At 48.2% G+C, this 15,899-nt stretch overlaps 1 protein-coding gene across 4 annotated transcripts in view; it reads right to left on the reverse strand.

The window, feature by feature from the left end:
- Window positions 1-15,899, reverse strand: part of tanc2a (tetratricopeptide repeat, ankyrin repeat and coiled-coil containing 2a) — a 132,344-nt gene that overhangs the window by 102,512 nt on the left and 13,933 nt on the right. Inside the window, exon 1 of one of the 4 annotated variants that reach the window (XM_017454421.3) lies at window positions 13,387-13,650. The exons of the other annotated variants lie outside the window; for them this stretch is intronic. The gene's annotated coding sequence lies outside the window, so the exon portion shown is untranslated. Of the gene's footprint in view, window positions 1-13,386; window positions 13,651-15,899 lie in introns of those variants that run through there. 4 annotated transcript variants of the gene reach the window in all.

Consider the following 15,899-nt stretch of genomic DNA (forward strand, 5'->3'; position numbering starts at 1 on the left):
AGCTCACCAGCCACTTCGAACAAAAGCGGCATTATCGGGAGAGCAGCGTGTGAAAGGAGCTAACTGGATTCGGGCAGGTAGAGAGCTGACTACTGAGCGCTGAAAATAACGACAAAATAAAGGATGGGAAAATGCAAAGCAAATAAAAAAGAAAGCCACACAAAAGGGTTGAGGAGGAACGACTCCGGCTCAGACAGGCTCGAACTAGTAGGACGAGTGCGTGAACCCGAGCCACACGGAACGTCCAAGAAACCCGGAACACACCTGCTTTACACCGCCTGGAGCAAAAGCAAATAAATAAATAAATAAAAACAAAAACCGCACAAAGCACGCCGACTGAACTGCATCCATCGTACACAACGACGCGACGCAAGCAAACATTTTTACACCACAGCGCCGCTGGATTTCCAAATCTGATCCGTGATGAGTCATTTAAAAGGTTCATATCAATGCGCTCCTTCTAACCCGTTATCGTTTCTATAGTAACAGCTCGTTCACAGGTATGGGTACACGGCAAACGTGCTACAAAACCCGTACGGATTAACAGGCGACGCCGTGTATTTCCCGTTTATGGAAGGAGTCTCCAGTGTCGGCGCTCTGTAACAGTCGGAGAGAAGTTTTCCTCCATCTTCAGGACTGCGCTTTTATGTTTAACTTCAAAAGAAAGAAGGACTGACTCGCTTCACAGACTCCCGACAACATTAAACGTAACGGATGAAAAAAGCGCGTGCTAATCTAATCGCTAGCGGTATAAAAGCGATAAAACACATCGGGACGTGTGATTTTTTTTTTTTTGGGGGGGGGGAAACAACCACTTCCTGTCACGCCACCTCAGGATGGATGATTTTCCCGTTCCAGCACATGCAGTTGTGTTTCCATGTAGTAGGTCATAACAGGTTATGGATGAGGTACATATTATTTAAGAAGCTATTATGTATTTTCCATGTTCTGGAACAGTCGCACAAAGACAACAGGTGTGTACCGAGAGGCTTTGATGTGGACTAAATGGAAAAATACCTCCGGAGCCTGAGGGACATGGACACTGCGCTGACAGGATGGCCTCGCTGACACTGCAGGCTTTTGTGATGTCCTTCTAGCGGTCCGGGCCAAAATGAAGTGTAACGCCATGCAACAATGCAGATAATGAGCGCCGGCAAGACAAGAGCTCTCAATAGCTGCCTTGTGGACAGCCATGAATAGGCCCGGTCTCCGGCGCTGATTCAGGGTCCGGCTCGACAAAAGAAGCAGACACGTGTCCCCGCGCTCTCGAGTCGAACTCAGAGACGGCAGATAACGAGCAGACGCGTCATCCCCGCCGTCCTATTCTTCTCCAGCCTTGTGGCTCGAATTAAGAGCCGCTGCCTTTCTTCTCTCCCGGCACCGAGGCAAAAGGTTTAAAAAGAAAAAAAAGAAGTCATCCCAGGCACAAAAAAAAAACAAAAAAAAACTATCGACGGAATGGAATGAATTTCTGCGGATAAAAAACACGGAGCCGAGCGTGGCGGAGAAACCCGTTCTGGCAAGGTGTCGGGCTACCGTGAGTACTCCAGGAGCCATCGAAAGACGAATGAGTCCAATTCCTCAGGGACGCTGGGCAAGACGGGGATCGCGTTATTCCCCTGGGAGAGATCACTCACGTCTAGATAAATAAGCGGGACGGAGCTAAGGATATGGGAGGGAGCCTAAAAGGAAAAACAGTGTTCTCAGGCAAGCCATCTGGCCCCGGGACAGATCGATCTCGATTACAAGACGAGAGGGACACGTACGCTCGGATGCGACGGCGGTATACGTCACCTGTCGGACGCTACAGGACCATAACAAAAGCAGCGACGAGCTCAACAAGGCTTCCCGTAGTGTTTTGGAAACATCATCCCCTTAGTTAGTTTCATTCCGGTGAGAAAGCATCTCACTGGCGTTATTGCTATATTATACCACGCCACGCTGCTGAAGTCTGGACTCGGGTCGGGCGGAAGGTGTCGACCGACATTTATTTAACGTCGAGCTCGTCTTGCATGGCATCGTGTATGTATTGGTAACGTTAAACAGCAAGCAGATACGTATGTAATGTATAAAACGTATAAAAAGTTCATCATGTGTTCGCCATTGGAGAGCAGAGTCCTGATACCGAGATATCGCCTGTCGGATCTGAACAAACTGAGCTAAAGAGGGATCAGAGATGAATACCATTTCCTGTTCCATAAAGGTCAACATCATCTTTCATCTCTCTGTCTGTCTCTCTCTCTCTCTCTCTCGCGCGCGCTCTCTCTCTCTCTCTCTCTGACACACAGCAAAATGATAGCTAGGTTTCTGAAGACACTCTGAAGACACTGCAAAAGAAGGGAAAGAAAAAAAAGAGGAAAAAAAAAACATGTTCTCACTTCCTCCTTCTCAGACTCTACAGTCCACAAAACTACAGTCATCATCTCATAATGTAAAACAACAGCATCCGATTTATTGCTCAACGACCCATCAAACACACACACACACACACACACACACACACACACACACACCATTCCTCATTATTTTAAAAGCAGCCTGATCTGCTCTCACTCTCTCTCGCTCTCTCTCCCTCTCCTCTGAGAGTCCTGCTGCGGCGCTGAAGTTCGAAGGCTTACAGAGTTTAAGACCCCGTGACTGAACGGCAGGAGAAATCCCGCTCCCCCAGAAGACCCGTAACTGCCCCCGGGTCAGGGTCTGTCACCGCCGCACACCGCAGATCAGCCGAAGAGTGTCGAGGGAACGTGAAACGGCATAATGCGCCTCGTTCGGAATTCTGAAGCGGACCGAGGATGGAGCCTTGAGGGACTCCAGGATAAACTGTCTATCGTAAAAAGAAAGAAAGAAAGAAAAAAAAAAACCCCTGCTGGGTTACGATGTCTCACAGAAGCACGTTCAATCCAGACTGTTCTAGTGTTTTATGTGTAGACGTCAGGAGGATCTACAGCATCTTCCTACAATCCAAGGAACCTGATAAAACATCAGCTGGCAAAAAAAAAACAAAAACATCCTATTGATTTTCAAACGTTATCTTCCTGTTCGACCTCGATCCATCTAACATGCCAATCCCTAATTTCTCACCAAGCACAATCCGTTATGAATAATCACGCCGCCTCGATGTGAGGCGTCGATGGAATGTCGTGTTCGCCTTTAATGCCTCTGAGGAAGTGCCTTTAATGCCTCTGAGGAAAGGCTGCCATTACCGAGTCTACACGACAGTCGCGCCGTCGCTTCGGAGTATTAATTCCTACCTCGATCCATCGAGTAGAAAATGATCCGAGCAACAGGAAACGTGAGAACGAGAGGCAGGAAGCGAGCTTTAATGACTGTTAACAAAGAAGGCACCCAGAGGGGAGGGGCCTGCCTGAACGAGCAGCAACACTCGCTTTATCCGCTCTGGTGCCATATGGCAACTGTCACCCGGTGCTGTATTTCAAAACCTGTCATTAATTTAACAATTCAGATTTCGGGCGTGAACGAAGAATCGTGAATAATTCAGGGTGGGGGAGGGGCGGGGGATACCGCAACATTCACATCAGCACTCGCACGTTCTTTCTTGTTTTGTCCTAAGAAACGATCTTCCATCGAGTACGTCGACCAGCCAAGATACACCAGTACGTTTTCGACCCGAGCTCACGCAACACCGAAAGAAATCCATCAATGAAAACCAAATAAGACCAGTCGTTCGATTAGGGGGGGGGGGAAAGTAATGGCACCCTATAAAAGAACGGAGAGATGGTGTGTGAACTGTATTATTGGAAGATTTCGAGCTCGCCGCACTCAGGAGGCGCTCTCTCCGGCTTTTCGTCCAGGTCTCATTTTCAGCTCTCTGCCAGCGTCGCTTTTTAGACAGTTTTGTGGGCGTGTCCAAACCTAAACGTGCCCTGAACACGTAACTGACGGCGTTTACGACGATCCGACCGAACGCAAAAGAAATCAGTGAAACGTTTGTAAACCGAGCGACGGTTTCGGCTCGGTTCCGGCCTGCGAGAACATTTCTCAACACCCGCTCGCAGTACTGTGATAACCGGGTGATAAACGAGGCCCGTGGTTAACTAAACAGCATGAGGTTTATTCCTGATCTGCTCGCGCAATAGTCCTCTTTATCCAGGCTTCATATCATAAAAGAAAACAGGCACTCTTCGACGAGGCTTGGAGCTGGGCCGTGTCAGAAACGAGCTGGGAGAACAGGATGAATACGGTAACGCTGTGTGGAACAGAGACGCTGACAGTGACGGTCTGTTTCAGAATGAAATGTCCCTCCCCCCTCCAGTCCCGCTTCCTCACATCCCCTCATTATATCAATTACGCAGCGCCGCACCACCGGCTGGAAAATGGCGATTTCACGGCCGGCTCAGCGAGACAATACGGGGCTACACTTCGCCAGCAGTAAAGTGTGGCGGGGAGGTTAAAGGTCATTTGCAGGCCCCTGCTGTGAAAGGGCTGAGCTGTATTTAGAAGATGATAGCAAGACTGGAAAACAACGTAGCTCGAGGTTGTCTTTTCCCCATGCTAACTGTTATTAGGATAACGTTGTGCCCAGATGTTTTTATTATTATTATTATTATTATTATTACGAACTGAACAGGATTCATGTGCTCACGTGGAACGAGATCTTATTTCGGTATTTTAACAGTAAAACAGATCTTATTATTATTATTTCTTTATTTAATTCGTATTGTTTTGACTTCTCAATAGGACAAACAACATGTAAAACATACAGAATATATATATATGTTTCGGTTATAGTTATTAATTAGACGCTCAGAACGGCGTGTGAGTTCTGATTTCTGGCATGTTTTTCTTTCAAAAAAATATATAAAAAAGTTTTTTAAAAAAAAAACGACATAACCGGCGCTCCTCCTGTTCGTGTCCGTATCTGTATCGGTCCGTTCGGAAGAATGTCTCCGTATTCGGTTACAGCCCTAGGACACATCTGTGTGCAGATGTGCTCGGAGTCCCAGAATGAACTGCTCATAAAGAACATTGTTCAGTATATATATATAAATAAAAAAAAAAAGAATTAAAAAGGAAAAGAAAAGTCTCGTCGTGGCGTGTTGGAAATCGTATTGTTAGAATTATTGTTAACAATTGTGTTATTGTTGTCCGACCGCATGGGTCAAAACAAAGAACATAAGAGCCGTAATAACCCAAAAGACGTAACGCGAAACCCGTAATCTGACGTGATCGCTCAGGGCCCGAGTCGCACGGTTTCGGTCCTAAACGCTCGCGGGTGACGGCTGAAACTGATCTGCTGCTGAAGTGGATAATGAAGAGCTCTGAGAACAGGACGTTCGGAGATTGTGTGTGTGTGTGTGTGTGTGTGTGTTTGACAGTTGGCCCTCTGTGACTTTTTAACAAGGTCTGAGGACATGTTGAGGCATCGGTTTATTTGAGTAAAAACAGCCGCGCTACACTCCTACTCTCTCTTCAGCGCTCGGTCATATTTGCTCTCTCAGCAGATCGTTTCCTGGCGAATTATTCCGCAGAAGAACCAGAACGGCCCCCCGCATCGAGCGGCGGCATCTCGTGACTTCTGCGACTACGGAGCGAAATCTAATACCCGACGAGTGTTTAAATAACCTTTCGCGAGGAGGATCTGAGTCATAAAGCAAACATTCTGCACATGATGCGACTTGGCAAACACGTCAGGAGAGGTGACATATTCTACTGCTTGTAAATGAGGTGTAAAGATCAACCGTTCCGTATCAAATGTCACAATATCGCAGACCTCCGTTTGGTTTTTTTTATTCTGGGGTGAAATATTGAGAGCGGAGGATTTAATCCGGACGGGTCGGGTCGGGTCGGGTCGGGCCGCTCGACACCACGGCGCTCATGAAGTCTGACAGCTTTAGGGTTAGGTTTAGGTTTAAAGTGCTGCTTCTAACGCGATATCGTTTTTATAGTAAGCTCATGGGGGGGAAAAAAACACGGATTAAAAGTAAATGTATTTAAAAACGTGTCCTCACGGATAGGGCGGAGTTTTCTATTTAACGTTTATGTTTTCTGAAACGGTGTTTAAGTCTTTAGGACAGACGAGTTTGCGCGCTATGTCTTATTAACTTCAAGAGACACAGAGACGAGAGGCTGGTGAGGGAACGGGCAAGAATGAACAAGAACCGACTTGTTCTCAGGAAGTTCCACAACATAAATTTTGACATGAACAATGATGATCAGAGATTGGCCGTTGGAGAACAGTGGTGATTAGTGAATGGATGTCAGGAACTATGGTGATTGGATATTGGGAATAATGGTGATCAGTGACTGGATGTTGGAGAAGAGTGGTGATCAGTGACTGGATGTTGGAGAAGAGTGGTGATCAGTGACTGGATGTTGGAGAAGAGTGGTGATCAGTGACTGGATGTTGGAGAAGAGTGGTGATCAGTGTGTGGATGTTGGAGAAGAGTGGTGATCAGTGTGTGGATGTTGGAGAAGAGTGGTGATCAGTGACTGGATGTTGGAGAAGAGTGGTGATCTGTGACTGGATGTTGGAGAAGAGTGGTGATCAGTGACTGGATGTTGGAGAAGAGTGGTGATCAGTGACTGGATGTTGGAGAAGAGTGGTGATCAGTGTGTGGATGTTGGAGAAGAGTGGTGATCAGTGATTGGCTGTTGAAGAAGAGTGGTGATCAGTGACTGGATGTTGGAGAAGAGTGGTGATCAGTGACTGGATGTTGGAGAAGAGTGGTGATCAGTGACTGGATGTTGAAGAAGAGTGGTGATCAGTGACTGGATGTTGGAGAAGAGTAGTGATCAGTGATTGGCTGTTGAAGAAGAGTGGTGATCAGTGACTGGATGTTGGAGAAGAGTGGTGATCAGTGTGTGGATGTTGAAGAAGAGTAGTGATCAGTGACTGGATGTTGGAGAAGAGTGGTGATCAGTGTGTGGATGTTGGAGAAGAGTGGTGATCAGTGACTGGATGTTGGAGAAGAGTGGTGATCAGTGAGTGGATGTTGGAGAACAGTGGTGCTCAGTGTGTGGATGTTGGAGAAGAGTGGTGATCAGTGTGTGGATGTTGAGGAAGAGTGGTGATCAGTGAGTGGATGTTGGAGAAGAGTGGTGATCAGTGACTGGATGTTGAGGAAGAGTGGTGATCAGTGACTGGATGTTGGAGAAGAGTGGTGATCAGTGACTGGATGTTGGAGAAGAGTGGTGATCAGTGACTGGATGTTGAGGAAGAGTGGTGATCAGTGAGTGGATGTTGGAGAAGAGTGGTGATCAGTGACTGGATGTTGAGGAAGAGTGGTGATCAGTGACTGGATGTTGGAGAAGAGTGGTGATCAGTGACTGGATGTTGGAGAAGAGTGGTGATCAGTGACTGGATGTTGAGGAAGAGTGGTGATCAGTGAGTGGATGTTGGAGAAGAGTGGTGATCAGTGAGTGGATGTTGGAGAAGAGTGGTGCTCAGTGACTGGATGTTGGAGAAGAGTGGTGATCAGTGACTGGATGTTGGAGAAGAGTGGTGATCAGTGTGTGGATGTTGGAGAAGAGTGGTGATCAGTGACTGGATGTTGGAGAAGAGTGGTGATCAGTGTGTGGATGTTGGAGAAGAGTGGTGATCAGTGACTGGATGTTGGAGAAGAGTGGTGATCAGTGACTGGATGTTGGAGAAGAGTGGTGATCAGTGACTGGATGTTGGAGAAGAGTAGTGATCAGTGACTGGATGTTGGAGAAGAGTGGTGATCAGTGACTGGATGTTGAGGAAGAGTAGTGATCAGTGACTGGATGTTGGAGAAGAGTGGTGATCAGTGTGTGGATGTTGGAGAAGAGTGGTGATCAGTGACTGGATGTTGGAGAAGAGTGGTGATCAGTGATTGGCTGTTGAAGAAGAGTGGTGATCAGTGACTGGATGTTGGAGAAGAGTGGTGATCAGTGTGTGGATGTTGAAGAAGAGTAGTGATCAGTGACTGGATGTTGGAGAAGAGTGGTGATCAGTGACTGGATGTTGGAGAAGAGTGGTGATCAGTGACTGGATGTTGGAGAAGAGTGGTGATCAGTGAGTGGATGTTGGAGAACAGTGGTGCTCAGTGTGTGGATGTTGGAGAAGAGTGGTGATCAGTGACTGGATGTTGGAGAAGAGTGGTGATCAGTGTGTGGATGTTGGAGAAGAGTAGTGATCAGTGACTGGATGTTGGAGAAGAGTGGTGATCAGTGACTGGATGTTGGAGAAGAGTGGTGATCAGTGTGTGGATGTTGAGGAAGAGTGGTGATCAGTGAGTGGATGTTGGAGAAGAGTGGTGATCAGTGACTGGATGTTGAGGAAGAGTGGTGATCAGTGACTGGATGTTGGAGAAGAGTGGTGATCAGTGACTGGATGTTGGAGAAGAGTGGTGATCAGTGACTGGATGTTGAGGAAGAGTGGTGATCAGTGAGTGGATGTTGGAGAAGAGTGGTGATCAGTGACTGGATGTTGAGGAAGAGTGGTGATCAGTGACTGGATGTTGGAGAAGAGTGGTGATCAGTGACTGGATGTTGGAGAAGAGTGGTGATCAGTGACTGGATGTTGAGGAAGAGTGGTGATCAGTGAGTGGATGTTGGAGAAGAGTGGTGATCAGTGAGTGGATGTTGGAGAAGAGTGGTGCTCAGTGACTGGATGTTGGAGAAGAGTGGTGATCAGTGACTGGATGTTGGAGAAGAGTGGTGATCAGTGTGTGGATGTTGGAGAAGAGTGGTGATCAGTGACTGGATGTTGGAGAAGAGTGGTGATCAGTGTGTGGATGTTGGAGAAGAGTGGTGATCAGTGACTGGATGTTGGAGAAGAGTGGTGATCAGTGACTGGATGTTGGAGAAGAGTGGTGATCAGTGACTGGATGTTGGAGAAGAGTAGTGATCAGTGACTGGATGTTGGAGAAGAGTGGTGATCAGTGACTGGATGTTGAGGAAGAGTAGTGATCAGTGACTGGATGTTGGAGAAGAGTGGTGATCAGTGACTGGATGTTGAGGAAGAGTGGTGATCAGTGACTGGATGTTGAGGAAGAGTGGTGATCAGTGACTGGATGTTGGAGAAGAGTGGTGATCAGTGAGTGGATGTTGGAGAAGAGTGGTGATCAGTGAGTGGATGTTGGAGAACAGTGGTGCTCAGTGACTGACCGCCGGCTTTACACACTAATGCCGAGTTGAATAAACCCATCCTCTCAACTCATATAAACAGCAGCTATGATGTGAGCTGGAGAGCCGCGAGTGCAGGACTGTCGCTAACATCTGCTCGAAAAGTCACTAGCTTTGTCACTAAACTCTTTTTTGAAATCAAGTCGCAAAAGCTAGCAACACTAGCAAGTGATTATGATAAGATGCATGATATGGTCCACGAGGAGCGTGTAAATAACGCTGGAGACTGATCCTGGGGAACGCCTCGTCACACTCGCATAATTGTGTTTGCCTTTCACAACAGAATGACGTTAGTGAGATACGTCTGAACCACGCAAGAGCTACATCTCTAATACCGACAGCTGAGGGGCGGAACAGGAGTAACGGTTTAAAAGATCAAAAACCAGGAGAACGTTCCGGGTCTGAGTCAGGGGAGCCGGAGGTCATATAGGACGACTTGTTTGCTTTTCATCTTCTTTCTCTTCCTGGATTCCCACCTCATCTGCTTTCTCCTCTCCCATCCTGAGTATCCTTTACCCTGCCTCGCATGCTGAGCGTTAGATGCCAGGCCAGAAAGGGGCGGGGCGGTGAGGCTTATTTTTAGGCAGTGCCGTGTGCTGAAACAGTAGAGAGCTGTGTACTCTAACAAGGACGGGCCTCAGCCACCGGGAGAGAAGCGAGAGGAGGAGGCGGGAGGAGGGCCGGAGACAGCGGAGAGACGGGAGGAGACATTCCTATGCTCTTGCAGAAATTAAAAATGGTGTTTAGAAAAAGGAGGAGCTTCGTACCCGAGTGGCGTCACCAACGTACAATAAGGCTCATATCGATACTTATGAACGTTTTTCTTTCTCTTTTATTGGCAAAAAAGAGGCAGAATCCAGGGCCGGGCGATATATCGAGATCACATCTATATCGTGATGAATGATTTTGCGATACACTTTTCGTTTCGAGATATCGTTGGTATGGTGATGTGTTTTTTAGGTTTTTAGTACTTGCGAATTATAATGGTAGCGAATGGATGCCGTTGACTTGACGGGATTTTTAGAAAAATCGAATCTTCGTGGTTTAACGTCTTTTTTTTTTTATCGTCTTTTCAGTTTATCGTGTATCGTAGAAATGTCCAAGTATTGTGATATGATATTTTTGTCATATCGCCCAGCCCTATCAGAAACGCCACGCAACACTTACTCGCGCGAACATGTCTGCAATCACAAACGCTCTAACCTCCTCTTACACCTGGCAACGTTTTCCACCGTCTTTCCTCTCGGCAAACCAATTACACTGGTTACCTCTTACACCACGGCGATCTGCCCACGATGACAATGGCGTATTTATTAAAGAACAAGGCGTACTTCTTGTCCGGTTCTAGTTACATTTTATGCTGAGAATGAGGTTGGTTCTTCAACAATGCAGCTCGTCATTTAACCCAAAAACCTCAAAGCGTAAACTCCTCTGTCCTGAAGATGTCGGAAAACATAACGTTACAGCTTTACCTCTGACGCTGGAGACTCCTTCCATAAATGTGCAGTGAATGTCTCCTTACAGAAATCTCCACTACACACAGTTTTCCCTGTGAATGAGCGGTTACTATAGAAACAATAACGATGTGACGTGCAGCCGCGCTGCTGTCAGAGCTGCTGTTCTGGAAAATGAATCAACACCTTCTGACCAATCAGAATCCAGAATTCAACAGGAACTTAAAACTTGTAAAAGTCGCATAAAGGGAACTATGGTGATCAGTGATTGGTTGTCAGGAGCAATGGTGATCAGTGATTGGTTGTCAGGAGCAATGGTGATCACTGATTGGTTGTCAGGAGAAATGGTGATCAGTGATTGGTTGTCAGGAGAAATGGTGATCACTGATTGGTTGTCAGGAGAAATGGTGATCAGTGATTGGTTGTCAGGAGAAATGGTGATCACTGATTGGTTGTCAGGAGAAATGGTGATCAGTGATTGGTTGTCAGGAGCAATGGTGATCAGTGATTGGCCGTTGGCTTTACACACTGTACTCAATTACAGAACCTTCAGAAATGATTTTTAAGACAAGAAATCTATATCGCACTGCAACGGATCACGTGAACTAGCTCGCTAATATTAGCTGTACAATTGAACTGAAAGATTTCATGATTATGACGTCGCACGTGGACCATCTGAGGAGCAAGTGAAGGCAGTGTGAGTCGTCATCCCTCTGCGGCAGTCTTCCTGCAGGAGGGGAGGAAGACGGATCTGAGCATCTGAGCCGGTCCAGATGTTATCAAGCCTCAAGGCTAATGCTGGGTAAGCCTGGCTAAGTAGCTGCAGGTCTGGTATGTTGTTTAAAGCGTGCACACACACACACACACACACTCATGCAGAGGAAATGTACCACATCCAGCTTTATGAGAACAGTGTGTGCGTGAGCGACTGGAAGCGGCTGTTTACAGCCGAGCCCCTGACTCACTATCTGAAACGTGCTTGTTTTTCTTTTTCTTTTTTCTAAAACAACGCTGTGATCAGTGCAAACACAGATCTGTGCAGCAGGAAGGGGGAGGGAAAATCTGCACTGAATTTGCCATGTACGCATCCATCAGGCATACGGTCGGGTGCAAAAGTTTGCATCCCCCATTGGTTTTTCCGTAGGAAAACCGTAAATGGACCACCATTTTAGAATTTACATTTCGAAATTACACAGAACAATTCTATTACACAACCCCAAGGCCGAAAAAGTTGGGACAGGATGGAAAATGCTCAAGAAAAACAACGAGGAGTGACGTGTACATGTACTTCGACTTGTATTTAAATAAAAAACGTAGAAAGACAAGGTATTTGATGTTTTACCTAAGCGTCTGTCATGGTATGGCGCGTGTCAGTGCCCATGGTATGGGGGCGTGTCAGTGCCCATGGTATGGCGCGTGTCAGTGCCCATGGTATGGGGGCGTGTCAGTGCCCATGGTATGGGGGCGTGTCAGTGCCCATGGTATGTAGCGTGTCAGTGCCCATGGTATGGGGGTGTGTCAGTGCCCAAGGTATGGGGGCGTGTCAGTGCCCATGGTATGGGGGTGTCAGTGCCCATGGTATGGGGGTGTCAGTGCCCAAGGTATGGGGGCGTGTCAGTGCCCATGGTATGGGGGCGTGTCAGTGCCCATGGTATGGGGGCGTGTCAGTGCCCATGGTATGGGGGCGTGTCAGTGCCCATGGTATGGGGGCGTGTCAGTGCCCATGGTATGGGGTGTGTCAGTGCCCATGGTATGGGGGTGTGACAGTGCCCATGGTATGGGGGCGTGTCAGTGCCCATGGTATGGGGGCGTGTCAGTGCCCATGGTATGGGGGCGTGTCAGTGCCCATGGTATGGGGGCGTGTCAGTGCCCATGGTATGGGGGTGTGTCAGTGCCCATGGTATGGGGTGTGTCAGTGCCCATGGTATGGGGGTGTCAGTGCCCATGGTATGGGGGCGTGTCAGTGCCCAAGGTATGGGGGTGTCAGTGCCCATGGTATGGGGGTGTCAGTGCCCATGGTATGGGGGCGTGTCAGTGCCCATGGTATGGGGGCATGTCAGTGCCCATGGTATGGGTAACTTCTGTGAGAGCAGCATTAATGCAGAAAGATATGTACAGATTTTGGAGTGACATACGCTTCCATCCAGAGCAGGACAACACCACCCCACATTCTGCCCGGACTACAAGCGCATGGTTGCGTGAGCAGAGCGTGCGTGTGCGAGCATGGCCTGCTGCAGTCCTGACCCGTCTCCCATCGAGAACGTGTTGCGCAACATGAAGCGCACAATAAGGCGACGAAGTCCTCGTACAGCCGCTCAGCTGCAGAAACGCATAACGGATGAACAGGGGAAAATTCCACTTTCTACACTTCACCAACAGGTGTCTTCACTCAGCGCCCAAACGCTTAATAAGTGTTATTAAAAGAAAAGCTGACGTTACACAGCGCTAAACAGTCCACTGTCCCGACATTTTTGGGAGTGTGTTGCGGCCACCAGGTTTGAGATGAGTGTATATTTTCAAAAACAAAGAAAAATCCACGAACGAAAACATCAAAAAACGTGTCGATAATAACGTGTGTTCAGTATAGCACGGCGTGAATCGAGTTTCCGACCGACGGTGTGTTTCTCTTTGCGTTTTCCATACCGTCCCAACTTTTTCGCAATGGTTACGGATAAATCATCTTCAGGACGAGCTTTATCCTGCTCGGGGTCACGGTGGATCCGGAGCACGTCCCGGGAACGCTGGACGTGATGTTTTACGCTCGCCAGCCTCTCTCATTTCCCCCTCACTCCAAGTGAATAAGACAAATAAATGTTCATGTTACCTTTACAGCTTTACCTCTGACCGTTACAAAGCGCTGGCGCTGGAGACTCCTTCCATAAACGCTACATAACCGTCTCCTTACAGATAAAAGGAATCTCCACGCATCGACGATTACACCTTTGTCAAAAACCACGTTCCACTATAACCGAATAATCCAGACGAGTTTCTCCTCCCTAATAACAAGGACAGACTTCACTCTCGCATTATCTCACACCACAGTCGCTCCTCTTTCCTTCCTTTCGTCCTCTGCTGTCGTTCCCTCTCTCTCTCTCTCTCTCTCTCTCTCTCTCTCTCTCTCTCTCTCTCTCCCCCCCCGGGCGCTACTCTGTTCTTGGAGGCGGAACCCGCGTTAGCAGTAGCGCCAGTTGTTGCTGTTAAACCGGTACAGCCGCCTCCCTGAGAGACTGCAGGAGACAGAGACAGATGAGAGGACGAGGAACGAGTGGAGGGGGGGGGGGGACGCGGGGAAATGGTGGGACGGGTGGGGGGGGGGGGGGGAGAGAGGACGGTGGGGGGTTTATTTTAAAACAGATTCCAGGAAGCCGTTACACTGTAACGACATAACGATTTATCAAGCCGTGGTGAGGGTTTGGGGTTTTGTCTTTCCTTCATTGTGCGCACACACACACACACACACACACACACACACACACACACAGAGAACAATGGAGCGGAGTGTACAGAGTAAACTGCAACATTACACCACATTACATCACATACATTATGAGCCAGAACTATATCCACACACATGACTAACACAATGCGTGTTTGTTCCAGATCACGCCGCACAATAAGAGGAACTTTTTCAAGGAGTCGCGGGGTTAACGTTCTAAACGACGGCCGAAGCCCGGCGCTGTAGTGACTCGTCTGCCGTCGACACCGAGGGCTTCCTCGACCAGGCGGATATTAGCACGTCGGCTAGCCGTGCGTTCGCTTTCCAAAGGGACAGGGAGAAGTGCGAGGAGAGTTCGCTCGGCGGAAAAAGCTGTGATCGAGGCACGACTCCCCTCGCCCTTCCTCCACCCCCTCCCCCACACTGATGCAAACACCAGGAGGTACGAATCACGGAAATATCAAACACAGCTGTGAGAGAAAAATGGTTTTTGCTCTCATGGTTCCAATAACAAACATGCTTCAACGGGCACCTGTTCAACGTAAGCACCAACGGGGCAGTTCTTACTGGTCCGTAGGGGGCGGGGCTAAAAGTAGCCGTCGTCGCTAATCGGTCACACGGATCGTCCGTGAAACACAGAATCGAAACTACGGACCAGAACCGTGGTTTTTTTCCCGTTGTTGTTGTTGTTGTAAACAAACAAATACAGCTTGAACGGAAATAAACACGTTGGTTTTCTGATCACGTGCTTAAACGTGTTCCGTTAACGTTTATTACTCAATTTCCAGGCAGGCTGGAAAACCGCTGACCCGTTTTTTTTAAAGCGCAGGCGTCGGTATTTGATCTTTTGAAGTTTTAAGGCGGAGCTTAACCATCACATGCAAAGTGTTTACACTTGGCTGAGGTGGAAAAGATTGATTGAAGTCTGTTGATATAAAGATGAACACGGGTGTAAAACCGCTGTGCATTGTGGGTATTACAGCCTTTTCTCTCTCTCTCTCATCACTCGGGATTTTCACACTCATCCGGTAACACTCGCTCGCGTTTTCTTTTCCCCCCGACGGTGTTTTAAAAGCGTGAAACTCTGAAAGCGTTCCCGTACAGTGCCAGGTACAGAGTGTCGTGATGTCATACACCTGGTCGTCTGCATACGGCTAACGACGGCGAAAACGAGCGAGGTCAGGAACTTTAGCGTTAATCCTGGGTGAATTACGGGCCGAAAACTTAAGGAGCCATGTTAAAGATCTCACGTTGAAGATTTTTGCCCGAAAGTGACCCGGCTAGAAGTTCTGGCACCCCTGATTCGGACGAGCTCTTCGTTCATCGGCTGTATCCGGGAACACGCCGGATAAAATGAGACGGGATCGGATCCCCGAAGAAGCGGCGAGGCGGCGTTTTACTCGCCGGGATTGTTTTCATGATCAAATCCGTCTGCTCGTGTGCTGCGATCTGCTTCTCTCCAGGCATCCAGCGCCAACGAAACGCAAACAGAACAACCTTCACCCGGCCCGGAGAAGGTCCAGCTCGATGGTATGAGGAGGAGGAGGAGGAGGAAGGGGGGTGGGGTGGTGGTTTGTGAATGGTTTTGTGTTTCGCGTTCTTCTGCAGGTTTTTTGCTTACTGGCGCCGTCACCGTCGCCGCTTCCTCCACACAGCCGCCTCAGTTTAGATCCACACCGAGATACGGCTCAGTCTCGATAAACACCACGAAAATATATTCTCCCCGCCCTGCCTCCCTGCCTCCATCCATCATCCTCTATCTCCTTCAAACGGTCACGTTCTGCTCTCCTCCCTTTAGAAACGTCTACGACTGTATTAACTCTCTCCCTCTCATAACCTCCCTCATATCACAGATCTGTAAACATCTCGGACCACGCTAGCACTCACGCTAACACGCTCTT

This window comes from Ictalurus punctatus, chromosome 24 (assembly GCF_001660625.3).
Source record: "Ictalurus punctatus breed USDA103 chromosome 24, Coco_2.0, whole genome shotgun sequence".
In the NCBI taxonomy this organism is placed as follows: domain Eukaryota; kingdom Metazoa; phylum Chordata; class Actinopteri; order Siluriformes; family Ictaluridae; genus Ictalurus; species Ictalurus punctatus.